General features: G+C 60.6%; 1 long non-coding RNA gene across 5 annotated transcripts; it reads right to left on the bottom strand.

The window, feature by feature from the left end:
- Positions 1-7555: 7555 nt before the first annotated feature.
- Positions 7556-16615, bottom strand: LOC309659790. Of its 5 annotated transcripts, none has more exons than XR_014262957.1 (5): positions 15620-16163; positions 10568-10631; positions 8586-9955; positions 8016-8227; positions 7556-7917 (listed from the first exon to the last, which is right to left on the bottom strand). It is a non-coding gene; the product is annotated as an uncharacterized lncRNA (long non-coding RNA). The 5 variants fall into 5 exon arrangements; XR_014262959.1 differs by lacking the exon at positions 10568-10631 and having other exon boundaries at positions 8586-8686; positions 9214-9955; XR_014262960.1 differs by lacking the exon at positions 10568-10631 and having other exon boundaries at positions 8586-9434; positions 9792-9955.
- Positions 16616-20486: the final 3871 nt, after the last annotated feature.

The following is a 20486-nucleotide window of genomic DNA, read 5'->3' as shown; positions in this document are numbered from 1 at the left end:
TCTGAAGTTCTAAAGGCACAACAGCGTCCATATGCAGCGAGGTCTTCCCTCCTCTGGTTTCCCCTCCCAGAGACAAGAGTACAGGCTTGGAGGAGGGTGTCCCCACGTTAACCAGCACACGCGCTGTCTCACCTCCTCTGTTCAGAGACGGTGGCGTGGGACGTGTGGTCCTGGACTTTGGCTTCTTCAGGTGACAGTGTGCGTCAGCACTCCTCCTCTGCCACAAAGGGTGGATAGTTAGCCTGAGTGCAGGAGTTTGCCGCTGAAAGTGACACTGCCACTCAGCCCTCTGCACGAGCCGCGGTCTGTGGGCGCGTGGACCTGCAGGCTGAGGCCCGGGAGCGGCGATGCAGGCGTGGGGCGCTGGCGTTCGTGTTCGCACAGGCTGTGGCGCGACTGCAGGGCGCAGGCACTGACCCTCCTGGCCTGGAGGTGCACCTTTGCTTGGTGGTTGGTGACGCTCTAAGGACGGTACACTGGGCAGTCAGGGTCCCGCCAGGAGACCAGCTGGAGCAGGTGTTCCAACAGGGGGCCCAGCTCCCTGGATGCTGGGAAAGCAGGAGGGGGCAGGAAGGGCTTGGAGGAGGGGAAGGCCGGAGGGTCTCTCCCAAGCCAGGAGCTGCCCTCGGCCCTGCTGAAGCTGTGCTGACGATGGGCCACCGTGAGCAGGATGGGGGTGCCTGCCCTGATCCTTGTGGCCACTGATGCCACCTTGAAGGAACAAGAGCTGATCCTAGCCCCAGCCCCACCCTACCTCCTTGCTGGCTCTCCTGGGGGCAGAGCTGACGGAGCAGCTGGTGGGCACGTGCGCTTGGGCAGTGGGTGTGCAGCCCCCTGCCCCTGACAGCAGGACGGATGCGGATGGGAGGAGCGCAGAGCGGCGGACGAGCAGCGCTGTGGGTGCATGGGCTGGAAACCACGCCCCTTTGCTACACAGTCGAGCCTGGCACGCGTGTGGCTGGCCCTATTGGCTCTGACCAGCAGGACAGAGACGCCGAGGTGGCCTGGGTCTGCGCTGGCCTGGGCCTCTGCATCCACATCTCGCCATTCTCTGTGTCCACACCATCCTTGTCCCCAACCATCTGTGCTGGGTTGGCCACTCCTTGTTTAGGGACTCTCATTCAGGATCCAGTGAATTTGCCCAACCTGGTGGGCAAAAGCAGTTCAGTCTTTGATGCTTTGCTAGACCTGGGCTTATGCAGCTTTTACAGGAGATTCGTTTCTGAGAACGCTGGGAACCATCAGATGCTGGGGCTGGAGGCCCCCCATCAGGCGGCTCCCCTCCAGTCACCAGGGTGACAAATGCAGCAGGAGCCACGGGAGGAGGGCTTGGGTCACAGAGCTATTTGTGTCATGTCATCTCAGCTCCTTCCGGGACAGCCTGCAGCTCCTCTCCAGGAGGAAAGGGGTGGAGGCAGCTCAACATTCTTGGTGACATGAGACATGCAGGGCCAGCCCCTAGGAACCTCACCGGGGTCCCTGGGGAGAGGTGAGCAGAGGTGCCTTTCATCCTCCACATGGGAAAACTGGAGACCACATTGGTAAGTATTGCAGATGTGGGTTTAATCTGTGTGTTCATTTGCTGGAGTTGCTGTACACAAGCAGAAAGCCTTAACAATAGAAATGTATTATCAGGGCTTCCCTGGTGGCACAGTGGTTAAGAATCCACCTGCCAATGCAGGGGACATGGGTTCGAGCCCTGGTCCAGGAAGATCCCACATGCCACGGAGCAACTAAGGCCATTCGCCACAACTACTGAGCCTGCGCTCTAGAGCCCGTGAGCTGCAACTACTGAAGCCTGTGTGCCCAGAGCCCATGCTCCACAACAAGAGAAGCCACCGCAATGAGAAGCCCGCACACCGAAACAAAGAGTAGCCCCCACACGCCACAAATAGAGAAAGCCCGGGTGCAGCAACGAAGACATAACGCAGCCAAAAATAATAAATTAAATAAATTAATTAAAAAAAAAAAAAGAAAAGTATTATCTTGGTTCTGGAGGCTGGAAGTCCAAAATCAAGGTATGGGCAGGGTTAGTTCCTCCCAGGGCTCTGAGGGAAAATCTATCTTGGGCTCTCCCCTAGATCTGGGGGTTTGCACATAATCTTGGGGTTCCTTGGCTTGTAGAAACATGACCTGATCTGCCCTCATCTTCACACAGCGTCTCCCTATGCACGTGTCTATGTCCAAATTTCCCCTTTTTATAAAGACATCAGTCATTTTGGATTAGGGGCCGACCTGCTCCAATATGACCTCATCTTAACTAATTATACCTGCAGGGACCCTATTCCCTAATAAGGTCACATTCTGTGATACTGGGGGTTTGGGCTTCAACATAGGAATCAGGGGGAGACACAATTCAACCCACGAGAATCCCCTTAATATGCAAAGTAAAAAAAAAAAAGTCTCAATGACCCCAATTTGAAAGATAGGCCAAGAACAGGACTAGGGAATTCTCAAGAAAGCAAATATCAGTGACCACAAAATACAGGGAGGATAGTCCAACCTTACCAGCAGCCAAAGAAATTCAAACCACAACACCACATTTTCCCTGTCAAATTGGTGAAATTTCACATAATTGATAATCCTCAGTGCTGGCCATGATTAGAGCATAAAAGCAGACAGACTTTGGAGGATGCAACGTGAATACCCCACCTGAAAATGTCCCTTTGAACCAGGGCTTCTATTTCTGACTGTCTAACATAAGGAAAGATCCCAAAACATGGGAAAATATTGATTCACAAAAATGTTCATCTCAGGGTAATAAAAAAAAAATAATAGAAGCAAACCAGATATAGCAAAAGAGGGAGAGATTTTGGTATATCCGTAGGAGAGGATATTATACACTCATTACAATTACATTTAAAAAGAGCATTAATGACATTGGAAAATATCCATGTTACCATCTTAGGTGACAAAAGTGAGACACTGACACACACACACACACACACACACACACACACTCACACACACACAGTATGAAAATCATACCTGGGATTTATTTTACAGCAGTATGAGTGAGTTCCAACAAGGAGAGGCCAATGCTATTGAAAGAAGATTTTTTTTTTTAATACCTACATTTCCCGAAGAAGAGGGCACATACGCCATGCAGGGCCCCATGGGGAAACACTGGGTTTGGGCCAGGAGGCAGGAGAAGGAGCAAGGGGAGGGCCGAGGCCAGAGCTTTGATCGGGTTTTCTGCAGGAAGCGCAAGGCAGGGCAGGGTACACAGTTCAGGACTGGCCCGTATAAATAACCCTGGCAAGCTCTGAGCTACAGAGGGGTCTCTCGTTGCCTGGTACCCGGCCCTGGAGTGGTTTGGGGCAGGGGCAACATGGGCTTTGTGTGAGGTTAGATAAGGAGGTGTGGGGCTATAGACTGGGATCGGTTAGTTTGCAGGTGAAGGAGCTCTAGCGAGCCTTCGAGTCACGAAGTGCTGGCGGCCCCAGGAAGGGCAGTCTCTCCCCAGTCGGGGAGGGGAGAGCTTCCCTGTACTTTCAAGCATACAGAAAATAAGAACATGTAGTTAAAACCATTGGCTCTGTGACAAAGGGATGCTGACTAGACAAATCCAAGCTCTAAGGAAACACAGCTCGAGCACCCACAGAAAATATTTAGCTCTGTTTTTAAAATGCATAGAAACAGGCAAGGCTGGGAGGAAACATTCCAAAAATGTTGATAGTGTTCTCTTTGTGTAGTGGATTGCTGGTGGTTTTTTTCCTTCTTTTTTTTTTTTTAATAGTTTTCTTCATTTTCAAATTCTCTATGAATGAATATGTATTATTTTTATAGTGAGGATAAAAGGGTTAAAACCATGTATGCAGCTGCCCACGTGATGGGCCTCTGAGCGTCAGCCCTGAGCATCCCCTCCATCCCCCTTGGCCCCCACCCTTCACCTGCTCAGTGGTCCTGGTGAATCCTGCAACCGGGGTTCACTCTGCTTCGGTCTCATAGGCCCCAGGAGGGAGGGAGGTGTAAGGACTGTGCAGAGGAGGTGCCAGCCGTAAACTGGGGGCAAGGAACCCACAGCTGGATTGTGCTGGTGGCTAATTATCAGCTATTCTGTATATGACATCGCTGGCCCTGAAGAACTAGCACAGAGGATGCCAGGCTCAATGTCCCCAGGGGCCAGGCGTCCCCAGACTTCCTCTCCTGAGCCTCGAGCAGGAGAGTCTGTCCAGGACGGCTGACCTCCCTCAGTCAAGGGGTGGGACGGGGGTGGGGGGCACAGGCAGGAAAGCCGGCATCTGAGTCCAAGCTCCTTTATCAGATGTCACTCCAGAGCAGCTGCATCCGTGGTTACGGATCCAAGTTTGGCTCAGTGGGATCCATAGCCTGGCACGCAGGGTTGGCATGAGCGCTGGGGGGAGGTCAGAGGGCTCACCTGCAGGACCACCTGTAATGGTGTGGAGGCAAGAGGGGCCTGGCGCTGCTGGCTCTGTTTGGAAACGGGAGTGGATGGTGAGTGTGTGGCAGGAAGTGGGAGGGGAAGCTGGTGAGAGAGAGAGGAGAGGGAAGGGAAGGGAAGGGAGGAGGGGGAGGGGAGGGAAGGAGGGGGAGGGGAAGGGAGGAGGGGGAGGGGAAGGGAGAGGGGGGAGGGAGAAGGGGGAGGGGGAGGGGAAGGGAGAAGGGGGAAGGGAAGGGAGAAGGGGGAAGGGAAGGGAGGAGGGGGAAGGGAAAGGAGGAGGGGGAGGGGAGGGAAGGAGGGGGAGGGGAGGGAAGGAGGGGGAGGGGAGGGAAGGAGGGGGAGGGGAAGGGAGGAGAAGTAAGTCTGGTAGTGAAGAGAGTCCCTCTGGGATTATATCCTGAGGTGACCCAGGTACCTCCTGTTTCCAGAACTTACTTCAATTCAGCCGTGGCCTTCAAGAGGTCAGTTAAGTTGCTGGAGGACTCAAATCTTTCTTGAACATTTTTTCAGGAGTTTGAAACCACAGTCATCATATGTGGGATGCTGTTTAGAAATTATGGCAGAGCTTCCCAGGTGGCGCAGTGGTTAAGAATCCGCCTGCCAATGCAGGGGACACGGGTTTGAGCCCTGGTCTGGGAGGATCCCACATGCTGCGGAGCAACTAAGCCCGTGAGCCACAGCTACTGAGCCTGAGCTCTAGAGCCCGCGAGCCAGAACTAGTGAGCCCGTGTGCCACAACTACTGAAGCCCGTGTGCCTAGAGCCCATGGTCCGCAATACGGAGAAGCCACTTCAATGAGAAGCCCACGCACCACAACAAAGAGTAGCCCCCGCTCGCCGCAACTAGAGAAAGCCCACGTGCAGCAACAAAGACCCAACACAGTCAAAAATAAACAAATAAAATAAATAAATTTTTAAAAAAAGATTAGGACTGTTTAAAAAAAAAAGAAATTATGGAAAAATACACTTCTGCTAATCAATTTGATTCATGCTCTTACGCAGGGTCTACACACATATTCCTATATCTGTACTAAAAACTGCCACACTGGACAATTTTGACATAGCATTGAAAGAAGCAAGGGTCTAAAGGACCCCCTTGGTTCTGAGGCGTCTTGGGAGGGCTCCAGGCAGGCTGGGCCCTCACTCCCCAGGCGGCTTTCTCCCCACCGAGGCCTCTTCAGAACATTGTGCAAGGCAGGCGGGGATGTGGGAAGAAGCGGGGCTTCGGGGTCTGCACTGGGCAATCCCCAGCAGCCCCCTGCTTCTCCAGCCTGCAGGTGGAGGTCCTCTGGGATTTGTCCTCTGTGCAGGTAGCGCCCGGGCTCCCCTCCTGCCTTGGTTTCCCCAGAGAGGGCAGGGAGGCCCCTCTCACCCCTCCTCCCTTTGCACACAAGTCCACCTTCATCAAGGCCCCCTGGGGCCCCCGGACAGGACAGGCCCGGCCAGGTCCCAGCTCAGCATGCCCTTCCCACAGGAGCCCCGGGACCCAGGTGTCCTGGTGGGCGGGGCCAAGCCTCAGCTCCCGGGGGGGCCCTCGGCCGCTGGGCTGCTGTCACAATGCTCAGAGGCGGCTGCGGTGTCCACACCTGGCCGCTGACCTCCTCACCCGGGGCAGCTTCCCCCTCAGGCCCTCATCCCCTTCAGAGGCAAATAAAGCGCTGCCTTAGAGAAAGGATGCTTTAATGTCAAATGGATCTTTTATTCATGTCTCTGCCAACTGCCGCGTGCCAAAAGATGTTTCAGGCCCTTGTCGGATCAATGCATGGCCTCTTGGATCAATGCATGTCCTCTCGCAGGACCCCAGCCAGTCTGTGCTGTGAGACGGTCGGGAGCCATCGGCAGGGAAATGCTAAGGTTAAACCGGTTTCCTGTCCTGGAACATTTGGGGATTTTATCACATGTCACAGTCTGACAGCCTCCTGGGCCTTCGGAATATTCCGGCGCAGCTGGCAACTCCCAGGGCTCATCTTGGTGCAGCAACAGCTTGGGCTGTGGTGTCGGCACCCCCTGGAGGGGTCGGGGGCAGATGGGCCGGGAAGGGGCTCCTGGCGAGGGCGACATGCCGCGAGGCCATGTTCCAGGGTCTCCTGGGGCAGCTCTAAGGAGAGGCCACTCGGGGTGCGGGGTTTCCGGGGTGTCATCTTCTCTCCTGAGTGTGGTCGGCTCACATTCCTCCCTGCAGCCCCTCCCCGACTCCTGGCCCTGCGGCGCAGCTGCTTTACCGTGAACTCTGGGCCCAGCATCCTCTGTGTGGTTCTCCTTCAGGAAGTGTCAAGGGCGAGCTCAAGATATGGAACTTCAGAAAACAAAAAACAAAATCCCAATTCAAAATAACTTAAAGTAAAAACAGAGTTTATTGGGAGTCCTGGGCAGGGTGGGCCTCGGGGCCCCCGGCGGCCTCCCCCTCTCTGCTGTCTCCCTCCCCGGTTCTCTCCAGGTGGGGCCTCTCTCCCCGCAGAGGGGACTCCTCAGGAGTCTGGGGACAGGGGTCCTGGCTGCAGCACTCCAAGGCCTGCACGGTGGTCCGGCTTAGAGCCCCCGGAGGAACGAGCGCCCCTTCCTCTCCGCCTCCACGGAGGCCCGACCGTGCAGCTTGGCGTCCACTCCTGGGCCAGTCGCCTTAGCCAGGAGGTGGGTGTGGAGTTGGGGCAGCAGGGGGCGGCGGGTCATTCAAGTCTCCGGGGTCCCCGCAGGCGGGCTCTGAGGTCCGCAGCCTCCAGAACCACTCAGAGTCGGGCTGTCCCCAAAGGAGCAGGGTGCTGCTGAGGTCAGGGGGTGTGGCACCCCAGGAGCCCCAGGAAGCGGAAGCAGGGAGAGTGGGTAAGCCTGGGGCTGCCCCAGTCCAGGCTCTGCTCCCGCGTGCCCTGTGGGCTTCAGCAAGTCCCTGCCCACTGCTGGGTCTGTCACTTCATCCACAAATGAGAGCATCAGACGGGATCGGGGTCGCCAGCTATGGCTCAAAGCTGGCCTATCTGTATCCAGCCCTCTGGCTGAGAATGGTTTTAACACACTTAAATGGCTGGAAGGAGGGGGAGGGGGAGGGGGAGGAGGAGGGAAGTGGGGGAGGGAAGGGGAGGGGAGAAGAAGGAGAAGGAGAAGGAGAAGAAGAAGTGATGATTTTACAACATGTGGAAATTATACAAAATTCACATTTCAGGGCCCACAAATAAAGTTTTATTGGCACAAGGCCACGACCACTCATTTGCCTGTCGTCCACGGCGGCTTTCACAGTACACGGGCAGAGCCGAGTGGTTGCAACAGTGACCGAGTGGCCACAGAACCTAAACTTTGTACTCCCTGGCCCTTTCCAGAAACAGTCTGCAGAGCCCGGGCCAGCTCCATGCGGCCCACTCTTCCGTCATTCATGGTCCACAGCAAGGTCTTAGCAGGTCCAAGATGTGTTCTCATTTCCTAGTTTTCCTTCGGTCAGCTCAAGGCTAACATCGCTACTGACTCAGTCCTGGCCATAGGGATAAAATCCCTGCAATCACGGTTTTGATGCTCTGCCTTTTTCTAAAATGCAAGAAAATCAATACGTGACTTTTAAAAGCAGACCCTGCATCCTGTCCCTCCTCCTGCCTCCAGCGGAGGGTCCCCGTGGCCCTGCTGACCTGGAGGCCTCTTCCCGCTGGACCTGGGCTTCTCTGGCCCTGATGTCCCCTCCCTGCCTGTGGCCACGTCAGTCACCAGCCTAGCAGGCGTCCAGCCTTGTGGGGCCGGTGCCTAAGGACTGGGAAGGAATCTGCCACTGTGTGTGTTTCCCGCCACTGCCTTGCCCCTCTGAGTCGGCCGCAAAGCTCGAGTGTGGACTCCACCAGGCGCCCTAGGAGGGACCCGAGAAAAGCTGAGCTTTTCCTGCGCCCCTGAAGGAGAGGGAACCGCCTCAGGCCCTCCTGAGGGTAGGGGGCGACGGGAACGGGAGCAGCTTGGTAGGGGCAGAAGTCTGACCAGTCCCTCGTGCTTTGGGGACAACGGGGAGAAATCTGGGGTGTTGGGTCACGTTTTTTGTTGGTGGGGGGCCGTCCGTGCCTCCTCAGGTGGGTCCTGGAGGGAGGGGCGGGCCTGTGGTCCCAGCCATAAAGCCTGGGCTGGGGGCTGCTTCCTATTCTCCGGTGGGAGATGGCTAAGGCAGACACAAGCCACGTGGAGGGGGTGGGGGATCTGGGCGTGGCCTTCAGTACCTGCTAGAACATCTGGGCTCAGACCACCCAAGGCCCTTGTCTTGCTGCCCCTGCTTGTCCGCTGTAAGGCCTCAGAGAGTTTTGCGGGCTCCACTTCCCACCTAAGGCTAATTGAGGGGACATTCTATCGCCAGCCCGTGAGGGGTACTATGACCAGGAGAGGGACAACTTTCTGACCCACTCGATGTGGTCTGGGGACCACTGGACAGTGGGATGAGGGGTTTCGTCTCAGGAACATTCCACCCGTTTTCTATCTTGGCCCAAACTGCAGAGTCCAGATGTCACAGCGTTGAGGACAGAGCCAAGTGTCCCCAACGTCCCTGGCAGGGGACTTCATGCAGAGCGAGCCAGGAAGAGCCCTGTGACAGACGGCCTGTGCAGGAGGCGGACGCGGCCGCACGTGGCCCACCTGCAGAGCTCTCTGCCTTGGGAGTTTGGATTCGGGGATCACGTGTCCTGTGCTGTTTGACAGGCAGCCTCCCAAGGGCCCCGGGGCAGCGGCTGCTCACCCCTGCTCTTGGCAGCCCACCTCGCCGTCTCCCAGCCGCCGCGGCTCCAAGGCAGGGACGGGTGGCTGACCATCAGGGGAGGGGGCTGGAAACCCGTGTGACTGCAGAGGCAGGCTTGCCTTTCACTGGACGTCTGCTCTTGGGAGCCTTCCAGAATGTGGAATGCAGAGGGCACCTGGCAGGAAGCTGCCCTGTCTTCAGGACAAGCAGAGAAGCATCCTCCAGGCTGACAGGGTGGCAGAATGTCCACAGGCCCTTGAGAAGGGTCCCCTGGAGGCTGGAGACCCAGGAGGAGTGAGAAGGATAGTAAGACCAGCCAGACAGGCTCGGGACAGAGCTGCTTCCTAAAAGAGGGAGAGCCCAGCCTGGAGGGCCTCCAGGTGGAGGCATGCTTTCTAGGAGGAAAAAGGTAAGGACGGCCCACCCACTCATGGGCATGTGATCACACTCAAGGAGTGCCCCAGTTGCCCGCTTGGCATTTCCTGTGGGACCACCTTCTCCCCTGCCCCGTACCCTCACTCAGGTGGGCTGTTGCCTAATCTTGGGCTCCTGCTGCCAGAAAAGAAACAAACCCTCCCCCTTCCCAGACCCAGGAAGCTCTGGGCGCGTCCAGAGAGCACAGGAGCCCGTGGTCAGGATGAAGAGGAAGCCCGTCCTGCTTGAGCCCCACCAGGCAGCAGCTCCCCACGAACGTTACTTATGGGATTCTCATAATTCAAGCCCGGAGCCTGGCTCAGAGGGCCATGAAGGGGCCCAAATGAGATCACGGGGGTCCTGGATGGCCTTTCGCTCTGCACCGTCTCCCCTCCCGCGGGGCTTCCTCGGCTGGGTCCCGTCAGGGAGCACGTCCTGCTGGAGCCCCTGGGGAAGAGAGCCAGGGCCAGGCCTCAGACGTGTGCACACCCAGATCCAAAGAGGCCACAGGCTTCTCCATAAGTACTTAAAGAAGGCAGTGAGGAAGCCAGGGCCGCCGTAGCCACGCAGGCCGGGGAAGCCGCCCTCAGGACTCCCCGGAGTCCGCAGATGCGGCGTCCTTGTGCAAGTGTCCCTGAGGGTGAGCAGCCTGCCGTGCCCACGGGAGTCTGGCCTCCGGGAGAGCCTGGTCTCCAGGGCAGGGGCCTGCTGGGGACTGGAGAGAGCGTGGCCTGGGCGTTTACGTCATTGTTCGTTTGTTTTCCTGGGTATTCCTGCGAATCTTTTAGAAAGGGCCTCTTACATGCTGGCACTTCATATACTCTTTCTAGTCCTTGATTTGGCCCCAGGGTTGAGAGGTGGGAGGGGCTTCGATGACCAGAGCTAGGGGCACACGGGTAACCTGCTCTCAGACAGCCCGGATTTGCTGCGCGTGCCGATGCCCGTGGTGTAAATGCTCCCAGCTCGGCTGCCGCGAGGCCGCTGTCAGTGCTACCTGCAAAGCACCCACCGCGGGTTCCCCATAGCACGGCCCGGACCGCCAGCTCCAGCTTCACTCACCGGGAAGGGCAGCGGCGGTACAGAGCAGCTGGACCCCGTCATTTTACACGAAGAGAACGGGAGCCTGGTGAGAGTGAGCCAAGGACAAGGCAGAGCCGAGACTCAGATACAGACCTTCTGCCCGAGCACAGCTTCCCTCTCTCTCTCTCATTGCCAACTGCTCTCCAGCGAGGCCCTGTGAAGACTTGGGTCCGGAAAGGCTCACCCCCAGACAGAAGCCCGCCTGCATCCTGCCCAGCCCCACATGTGGGCTGGGCTGTGAGCTGCCAGGGCTGCCTCGTCCCCCATGCAGTCTCACCTGCATGCTGCCTGAGCTTCCAGAGCGTTCAGGCAGGTGGGCGCAGCACAGAGAGGGCAGGCGTACACTCCCAGAGCTGCCCAGCCCGGCTCTCTCCTTCCACCTTTAGAAAGAGCAGCATTTGCTTTTTGAAGGGCACCAGTGTGTACACTCCACTTAAAGGATAACTGCTGATTATTTTCTTAATGGAAGAGCAAATATTTACGTCTTACAAACCAAAGGGCAGGTTGGAATGTGTGCGGATACCGGCTTTGGGGCACTGCCACCGCAGCTCGAGAGGGAGCGGGCAGGAAAGCAGAAACTGTTGGCCGCAGTCGGCCTTGCTCAGCTGGAGCACAGAAGAAAGGGCCCTCTGTCGGGGGCGCAGGGCTGGCGGCCAGGTCTCTGTTTGCCTTGGGGAGTAGGGGTGGCTCAACCCTCCTGCGCCTTTTCCCGTTGGTGTGGGGAGGGGAGGGGAGGGGCGTGCTTCTACCTCTGGGACGCCTTTGCTGAGCCTGGGGCGCCACCGCTGGGCTCGCCCACCCAGTTCCCTCCCCGCTTGCACGTGACGGCCGCCAGCCTGGCCACGTGGACAGCGTGACCGTCGGCCGACTGCCCATCAGCTGATGCAGCCTCTGTGCCAATTGTTTAGATTATTAGAACAAAACAAAACAAAGCCCAGCCTCCGCCCACGAGCAGAAAGAGGGAGCCAGAAGGGAGGCCATGGGGTGGGGGGGAATAGCTCTTCCTGAGGAGCCCCAGTTCCCCTTCCAGGTGGGCCCAGGAGCCAGGCCGGTCTGGCCCCGCGAGACTCTGCCCTGGTGGCTGAGGACGCAGGGCTGCCCAGAAGCCTGCAGACCTCCCGAGCCCAGAGCAGGAGGTCCAGGTCAGGGACCCGCAAGCCACCCTCTGAGAAGCCCCGCCAGCAGCTTGGGGTCTCCTGCAAGACCCAGCCTTTCCTCTGTCTGTCTGTCTGTCTGCTTCTTGCCGTGGTCATCTTCCTTCCTAACCCCTGCTGCACCTCATCCATCTGCATGCAAAAGGGCCCCGAGCTGCCTGGGATTGCGGGTGGAAACATCCAGAACAGCGCAGCAGGGCTCTGGTGGGGGTGAGGAAGGAGAACAGACACAGCAACAAGAGAGCAGAGGACACAGCAGCCCTTGACCCCGTGGTGACCCGGAGTCCCGCGGCCCCGACTCAGGGTCAGGGCTGCAGGCCGTGCGGCGGCCACAGGCCCAGGGCCCTGCGTGTCCCCATGGGGCAGCGGCAGCTCCTCCGCCCTGGGACGAGGACGGGACAGAGCCCCCTGACGAGAAGAGGGGGGGCCGGCCTCCTGGCGGGCCCGCTGCCCACGCGGATGGGACCGAGCGCCAGACACTTCGGGTCTCCAGGCAGCGCCTCACAGGCCAGCGCCCGCCCCAGCAGGCGCCCCGCGGGGAGGGGTCCCGACCCTTCGAGTGCTGCCCACAGGAAGGGGTCAGCAGCGGCCTCCCGCCGCACCCAGGGTGGCGCCCAGGTGGGCTCTTCTCTGCACACGACCCGGCCACGTCCGCCTGGCCACGTAGTTGTTCGCCTGTGCTGAGGCGGAGGCGGCAGGAGCTGGGCTCTGGTCACCCCGGCTGCCTGTGGAGACAAAGGTGCCCCGAGGTAGGGCCTGGTGCCCTCGTCCTCAGCTCCTGTCCCGTCCGGCCTGCCTGGACCCGCGCCTGGACCCCAAGCGGCTTCCTCATGGTCCCCCCCCAGGCGGCCACCTCAGCCCCTGGACAGCCTGTCCTTCTGCGTCCACTGAGGCCGAGGGCAGAGGGCCAGGGTCCTGCCTGCACAGTGGTGGGGGTCCTTGTATTGAGCAGGAATTGGTCAAAATCCTGGAAAGTGCCCTGTCGGTGACAGCAAGCGCTGATCTGGGAACAGAAAGCAGCTGAACCCCCGTGCGTGTGCGTGCGTGTGTGTGCATGTGTGTGTGTGTGTTGCATGCATGTCTACATGTGCACGCATGTGTGCATATACACCGTGTGAGAGTGTGGGGCACGTACATGTGTTCACATGTTCGCGAGTGCTTGCACTCCTGTGTGTTTGTGTGCACACGGGCTGCCTGTGTGCATGTGCGTGCACGTGTGTGTACGTGTATGAGCCTGTGTGTGCGTGTTTAAGGAAGGACAGGACGCTCCGGCAGGCAGGCTGAGGTGGCCTTCTCCGGGGCAGGCAGGCCCCCAGGACGGCTCTCAGCCGGAGGTGCCAGGAAGGCTGCTCTGGGTCCACCTGATCGCCATTCCCGGCTCCCCACGTCCCTCCAGGGAGCCCCGGGTGTGTGTCGTCTGTGGATCGCCCTGGTGAGGATCTGCCGAAAGGGGAGACTCCACCAGCCCCGCGGAGGCTCAGGGAGACCTCGCGGTAGCAGCTCTGGAAGGCTGCTATTTACACCCACGGTGAAAGGAGACCCAGAGGAAGATGGAGCTCCACCCCAGCCTGCTTGACGCCACGCGGGGGCTGCCCTGTCCCCTGCCCCCATCTGTCCCCGGGGTGGGTCCACCTGGCCTAACGTCCTCCCACGCTCCTAGTGCCACTTTGGGCCAGCAGCCATGAGCAGAGCTGAAGGAGCCCAGGCACCGCTGGATGGAGAGGCAGGGTGGCTGACGTCGCCAGGGGCTGTGAGGGTGGCTGGCTCTCCTTGACCTCCAAGGAGCCCCCCGTGCCACGCTGGCTGCCCTTTAAAGAGCAGCCGATTGTCTCAAATGCCAGGTCCCACGTTGGAGCCCGCCGCTGTCCGCCCTCCCTGCCGTGGGCCACAGGGCTGCCGGCAGAGGACCAGGTGGCAGCTGCTCGGAGAGCTAGAAGCTTTTGATTTGCGTCAGTGCCGAGCCGGCCAGGAGGGGCCTTCACGCTGGGCGCTTGGCAGCCGCGTGGAAGCATGGTGACATCATGGCTCCCCTGCAGGCCCAGAGGGTCCTGGGAGAGACGGGCTGCGTGTTCACCAAGCGCTGCCTGCTGAGCCCACACTCTGGGCCCCCCGCGCGCGCTGGATGGCTCAGGCAACGGGGCTGCTAAAAGCAGTTCCCATGATGCAAGCATCCTGGGGTCAGGCCCCGAGAGGAGGGAGCGGAGCCAGATTCTCTGCCCCCAGTGGGCTCGGGAGCGCTCCCAGGAGAAGTGGCTTGCCATCCTGCGGCCACCGAGGACTCCAGCTGACTGAGAGGCTTGGCAGGGGCCTGGGCACTATGGCAAACCTGCAATTTCACTGAGACGGAAGCATCCCCAGAGGACCCTAATGAAAACACAGCTGCCACAATGTGGCGGAAAAACAATCGCTTTAAGAGACCCGGAGGCCGGGTGTCAGCCAGCACTTTGCTGGGAGCAGAGAACCCATCGGGGTCCGCGGTATGACCCCGCAGCTCCCGTGTGTGGCCCTCTCAGCCCTCCCTTTGTCTCTGACCCCTCCCTCTCTGGGGCAGGAGCAAGCACCTGTCACCTTGGAGACTCGACACTTGATCCTTGCAAGGGCCCTTGCGGGTGTACCCCCAACTCCCCTCAACCTGGTCTGAGCTGAAACAGGTGAGGTGTCCTCCTGTCACCAGCCCAGCACCCTCCAGGGCGCCCCTGACAGCAGGGTACCCCAACTCCGGGCAGGGACCACCCTCGACGGCCTGGATCCCACCTCCCTCTGTGCCTGGCGACAAACCTGTGTGTCCGTGGGGCCTCAGTTTACCTGCTCGGAGTGGCCCTCCTCCAAGCAGCCGGCCTGCTGGGGCACCTCAGTGCCACCACTTGCTCCCAGCCAGGCTGTGCCCTCAGCCCTGGGGTCGGTGGTGTCTCCCAGCGGCAATGCAGTGCCCGGAGGTCAGCGCCCACGTGCTGCGCCACCGCAGAGCACGTGGAGACCTGACGTTTGCCCTTCCCTCGGGCCCACGTTGCCCTGGTTCACAGGAGGGCTGGCGACCCTCCCCTCTCCTCGGGGGATCTAAGGATCCAGTTGGACGGGTTCTCGGGGGTCCCACCCCACCCCCACCTCTGCCAAGTGGCCATCCAGGCCCAGCAGGGACGCAGTGAGGGGACCCCATACCCCATCGGAACGCTCAGACTCTGCTCCGGGGCCCACCGACCGGGGGTCTCACCGCCCGTGCTTCCCTGGCTCGGGGGCCAGGCTGCTCTGGCTCCACCACTGACACCCCTAGTCGGGGGGCTGCGCACTGGGGGTCCAGTCTGGGCCGGTCACCCCAGGAAGCGGGTGCTGTGCCCTGTGAGGACGGGCGGGAGGGGGCGGAAAGACCGGAGTGGCGGTCTGCCGTGCTGCAGAAAAGCCCTCCGTGCCAGCCGACACCTCCGCCACTGTCTGCTCCCTCCCCGCCCTGCACCCTGTGACCACGTCGGAGGGCCTTCCCTCCCCGCCTTCCGCTCCTGACGGCTCTGAGGTGAGTCACTGGAGCGTCCCTCGCCCTGAGTGTCCCGGCTGTAGCCGTTTCCTGGGGCTGCCGTAACAAGTCGCCACAAACCAGGCGGGTTAGACCACAGAAATCCCTCCTCTCACAGCTCTGGAGGCCAGAAGTCCGAAGTCAAGGCGCGGGGGGCAGCTATTCCTCCTGAGGACGTGAGGGAGGGTCTGACCCAGGCCTGCCCGCTGCTGCTGGTGGCCAGCACGCCTCGGTGCTCCTCGGCCTGTAGACGCACCACCCCATCTCTGCCTCCGTCCTCCCGTGGCCCCTCCCTGCGTGTCTGTGTCTCTTTTCCGTCATTGGACTTAGGGTCGCCCTGATCCAGGACGCCCTCATCTCTGCCCTTACCTTGATCACATCTGCAAGGGCCGCATTCCACGAAAGGCCACATTCTCGGGTCTGGGCAGACATCTCTTTCAGGGCCACCGTTCAGCCCCCACGCCAGGTTAGCAGAAGAACTGTCCCCTGTCTTAACTATGAGCTCATCTAATTGGTCCAACCTGGTGTCTCAGATCAAGAAACTGAGGCCAGAGGATGCAGGCCGGCACAGGCCAAGATGGGTTGAGGCAGGGCCAGGATGAGAGCAGGGGCTACTGCTACCGCGACCCGCAGGGGCTCGGTGTGACTGTGGGGTTCTGTCTTGGCCCCATCAAGCGGCTCAGACCCTTGGAGACGTCCCCTCTGCCTGCCAGCTCCCCAGCCCCCCAGCCCTGCTGCCCCCTCGCTGGCCCTGTGATCTCTGGGTGGGTCCACCTCAGGGCAATCCAGCTTGCTGAGGGCCTGCGGCGGTCCTGGCTCTTCCCGGCCAGCAGGGGCTGGGGCTGGCCGTTTCTGAGCATGGCACCTGACCTCTGAGCCACTCAGGACAGGGCCACAGGACGCGATGCCAAAGTATCCTCACCCGGTGATATGCTGTCACCATGAGCCGCCCAGGCCGGCAGAACCGGCTGAGCAAGGCCTTGGAGCGGGTCAGCCTGGCGAGGGCAGCGGCCTGGGCTGCTGGGAGCTAGGCGGGACCGGGGGCAGGGCAGACGCCCTCCTCCCCTCACCTGCTCCGGGCCACCAGCTGGGGCGGTGCCCCATTTCTGGAGGGTGTGGCCTCCGAAGTCTGAGCCGACGAGGCTGCTTCTGCCCGACCCCAGTGTGGACGTGACTCACGATGGAAGCCTCCTGGGAGGGCGGAGGGACCAGGCCGAGAGGGATGGGAAGGGCGTCTGGCCACAAATAGCTGCACGCGTGCTAAGCTCCCAGCCCCCTATAATGCAGTGGGTGGGGCGGGCCTTGGGGTTGGGGCCCACACCCTGGGAACGGTGAGGCCACCTGGCCGGGCAGGGGGGAGCCCAGGCTGGGACACCCACCACCCGAGAGAGGCCAGGATATCTGGGGCCTCCTCTTTCTCTCCCGCCCCTTAGTCAGTGTGGGGCAGGGGGTGCCTTGGTGCCATTGCCAGCGCAGGCAGTTTTGTCCCTGGGGCTCAGCGTAAGGGGAAGGATGGACACGTGCTCACCTCAGGCCTCTGGGTGCTTAGGAAGTGTGCCTCGGCCGCAGGAGCCCCCAGGCACCCCTTGGGGTGGGGGGATGTAGAGCACTGGCCCAGAGATGGGCGAGGGGCACACGGGCCCTCGGAGTGGACAGGGGAGCCTGGGAGTGGTGGCCCTTCCTTTCACCCGCAGAGCCTGGACCCTGAGTGCGCACCTCACATTTCTGACGGCTGGGGAGCAGGGGCCATGGTCTGGGGGCACTGGTTTTCCACACAGCAAAGGCCTGGCAGCCCCTGGGTCACCCCGAGCACACTCTGTGCCGCCAGCTCGGGGCTTCCATGGGACAGAAGTGCCTGTGCCTGTGGATCAGGACACGCGGGGCCACGGGCCTGAGTGGCTTCCGAGGTGCCTTCTCTGCGCAATGAACCCCAGGCCAGGGTCCCCGGCCAGGCCCCGCTCCGGTCAGGGGACATCAAGGCGGGCTTTCTCAGCCCCCCCTCCCGTCCTCCAGCTCCAGCTGGGGGTCCTCTCGGGTTAAGACCCTGGGCACACCCGCCCTTAGCAGTTCTGTTTCAGCCTCCAGCCTGAATCACAGGCCTCATCTCAGGAATGTTCCAGTTCTGTCCCCACTAGGACCCCCTCTCCAGGGACAGCTCCGTAGGAAGCCCCAGCTTGGTGGGGTGGGTTCCCCTGAGAGGAAAGAGCAAAGGGGCCCGTGTGTAGGTCGGGTGGGTCCGCAGAGTGAGGGGCTCCCGTTCAGCACATCTGGGTGTCAGACCCTCATGTTTCAAATCCCCCCCCACCCCGCCCAGGGAGCAACTAGCAGGCCAGCTCGACAGGACGGTCAGGGCCCCTCTGCGTCGGGGGGTCCTGAGGCCTGGCAGGACCCCCACAGCCTGGCAGCTCGCAGGGACACCGCCCCACCTCCTCCTGCCTCGCTTGCTGGTCGAGGATCCCCACATCCTGCTCCATCCTCATCGCCTCGGAAACCCTCCCGCCCGGGAGCTGGGGGCCGTGCCCACGGTGGTCAGGGCATCCGGTGGCCAGGCCTTTGCCCAGTGGCCGCCCTGCCCTTTGCACTTGGAGGAGGGTTGGAGGAGGCCGGGCTTGTGGAATGACCCTGACCCTCCCTGCCAGGCCACTTGGCCCTACGTCACTCTGGCCATCCACGGTGACCCCCGCCCAGTGCCCTGCACCTGCTTCCCGAGCTCTCCCACATCCTGACCTGGCAGAAGATGCTCATCTTTGGGGGGTGTCCTGATGACCAGGAGAGGCTGCGTGCTCCTGGGGCTCCTTGCTGGCAGGGGGTGGGGGGTGGTGGGGCGGGGTGGTGTCCATCCAGCCCGGGCCCCAGGTGCAGCCCCGGGCCAGGAAGGATCAGCGTCTTCATTCACCTGTAACCCATTTGGGCTGCAAGAGCGGGAAGCCCCTGATTGAGCTGACGCCCGTGCCTCTGCTCATCTGGGAAGGGACACGGCCCCCTTTTCCAGGCTCCCCAGTCTGTCTGCTCCTCCGCCCCTTGCCCGAAGCCCGCTCTCCGCTGCCCTCCCCCTCGCCCTAGCGAGGAGCCCTAACCCACAAGAGTGGACCGACCAGCGTTCTGGGCACGTGTCCTGGGGAGGGAGGAGCTGGCCGTGACTCTGGGGTGCCTCCTATTCTGTGAGGTTGCTACACCGAGGGCCCTGGGTGTGTCATCTCCCTTAACCGTCCCAGCCCTTAGCAGAGGCTGTTGTGATCCTCAGGTTTCGGCGTGGGGACCCCAGGCTGTACCTGCCTCCTGGTCCCATGCCACGGAGGACAGAATCGAGATTTCCACGCTGATCATCACTCAGAGCAAGAGTCCTGTCGCCGTAACAGGTGACCACAAACTCGTGGCTTCCGAGACAGGTTTATTCTCTTACAGTCTCTGGGGGTCAGACGTCCTCCACGGGTCTCACTGGGCTAAAGGCAAGGCGCGGGCAGGCCTGCTTCCCTCTGGAGGCTCTGGGGGAGAATCCATTTCCAGGTCTTTCCAGCTTCTGGGGGGCCTGCTCTCTTGGGCTCGCGGCCCCTCCTCTACTCACAGCCAGCGATGGGCATCGAGTATTTCTCACGCTGCGTCTCTCTGACATAGATTCTCCCCTTCCCCATTTAAGGGACCCCTGCGAGTACCCCAGGCCCGCCCAGAGAATCTAGGGTCACCCTCCCGCTTCGGGGGTGGGACATTAGGAACCTGAGTTCCCCTATGCTGTAGAAGGTAACATATTCACAGGTTCCGGGATTAGGATGTGGACAGCTTTGGGGACCACTATGCCGCCTCCCACACTTGGCCCTGGCGCTCTGCCCACACGGTCTCGGTTGACCTCATGCACGTGCATCTCGTCCCGCCAAGGGCATAGAGGTTCCTCACCACGACTTCTCTTCTCTGCTCGCCTCATCCACGGCGCCAGGCCCGGCGGCCTGGGAGGATCGGATGGCCGGTTCACAGGCTGCCCATTGTGATTCTCTGGGTGGAGCCCACGGAGCCTGGCAAGCCCGCGGCGGGCATCCTCCCGCCCCAGTAAACAGGCCTTTGTTCCAGCGGCAGGGTCCCCACCCTGCGCTTCGCAGGCCAAGCCCAGGCTCTGAATCTGGCTCCCTGCCTGCTGGCTGGGCGACTAGACTGTCATCTGGTCACCCGCACAGTCAGTGCCGTGAGCTGTCGCCAGCATCTGATGGACCGAGGCTCAGACCCGAAAGCTCTGGGAGGGGTGAGCAGAGCCGCCCGGGAGCATTCAGTGTAAAGCACCCACGGGCGTGGAGGAGAATGCAACATGAGAAGGAATTTTAAGTCAAAACCTGAGATTCCAAAGAAACGGCGGCTTTGTCGTGGGTACTTGGGACCCTCCCAGGTCTCTGGGGTGCTGTTCATGGCTTCCACGCAGAGGAGAGTTCTCAAGGAGAGGGCGAGCCCCCCTACCCGCCCCCCGCCCCGTCGAACGGCACTTATGCGTCTGCTGACCAGCAGTGCTGGGGCGTGTAGTGGCTATTGTCACTATTGTCACCAAGGAAGAAAAGAGACAGGAGGGGAGAGTAAGAGTGACGGCACCCGCAGTCACACCAAGGGTTGGATCTGGAAGGAAAGGAAAAAGGACCCATGGGAGAGGCCAGGATCCCAGGGGAAGGTAAGCAAAGTCTCGACCCCTGGCCAGCCCCTCTCCCCACCTGGGTGGCCTCTGCTCTAGAAACTTCCATTTCATCCCAGGGGGACCAATTTCCATCCTGCCCTGGGACTGTGCTCCCTCTAGGAACCATTGATCCCACTTTGATGGGTTTGGTGTCCCCAAGACTCAGGAGTGGGGGACACTTTGGGAAGGAGCCAGTCCCAGAAACCTGTCCACACGTGGACATGGCGTGTCCCCTCTGGGTGGGCTGGATCTGGAGTCCAGGGGATGGAGGGACTGAGGACCTGGGTCTGGGCCCCTGCGCAGGGTCATGATCTGCTGACAGCAGGGAGGTGCCCCAAGGTCTGCGGGCGGCTTCAGGACAGGGAAAACAGGGCCAGGGGTGGGAGAGGGAGGGGAAAACAAAGGGGCTGCTTTTGTGAACACAGAAGGGGGAAGGGGACGGGGGTAGGGGGCCAGGAGAAGGCAGGAAAAGAGGGAAGGCAAGAGGGGTCGGGGAGATGGGTTTTATCCCAGAATTTGTGTTTCCCCACCCGGCGCTGTTTGGAGAGGGTGCTGTATTCCCCATGGCGAGGGTCTGTCTTTCCTCCC

The sequence above is a fragment of the Balaenoptera physalus genome (genome assembly GCF_965194825.1).
Source record: "Balaenoptera physalus genome assembly, chromosome: 4".
Taxonomy (NCBI): Eukaryota; Metazoa; Chordata; class Mammalia; order Artiodactyla; family Balaenopteridae; genus Balaenoptera; species Balaenoptera physalus.
Note: the sequence above shows the minus strand (reverse complement) of the source record. Positions and strands in the feature narration are given on the sequence as shown.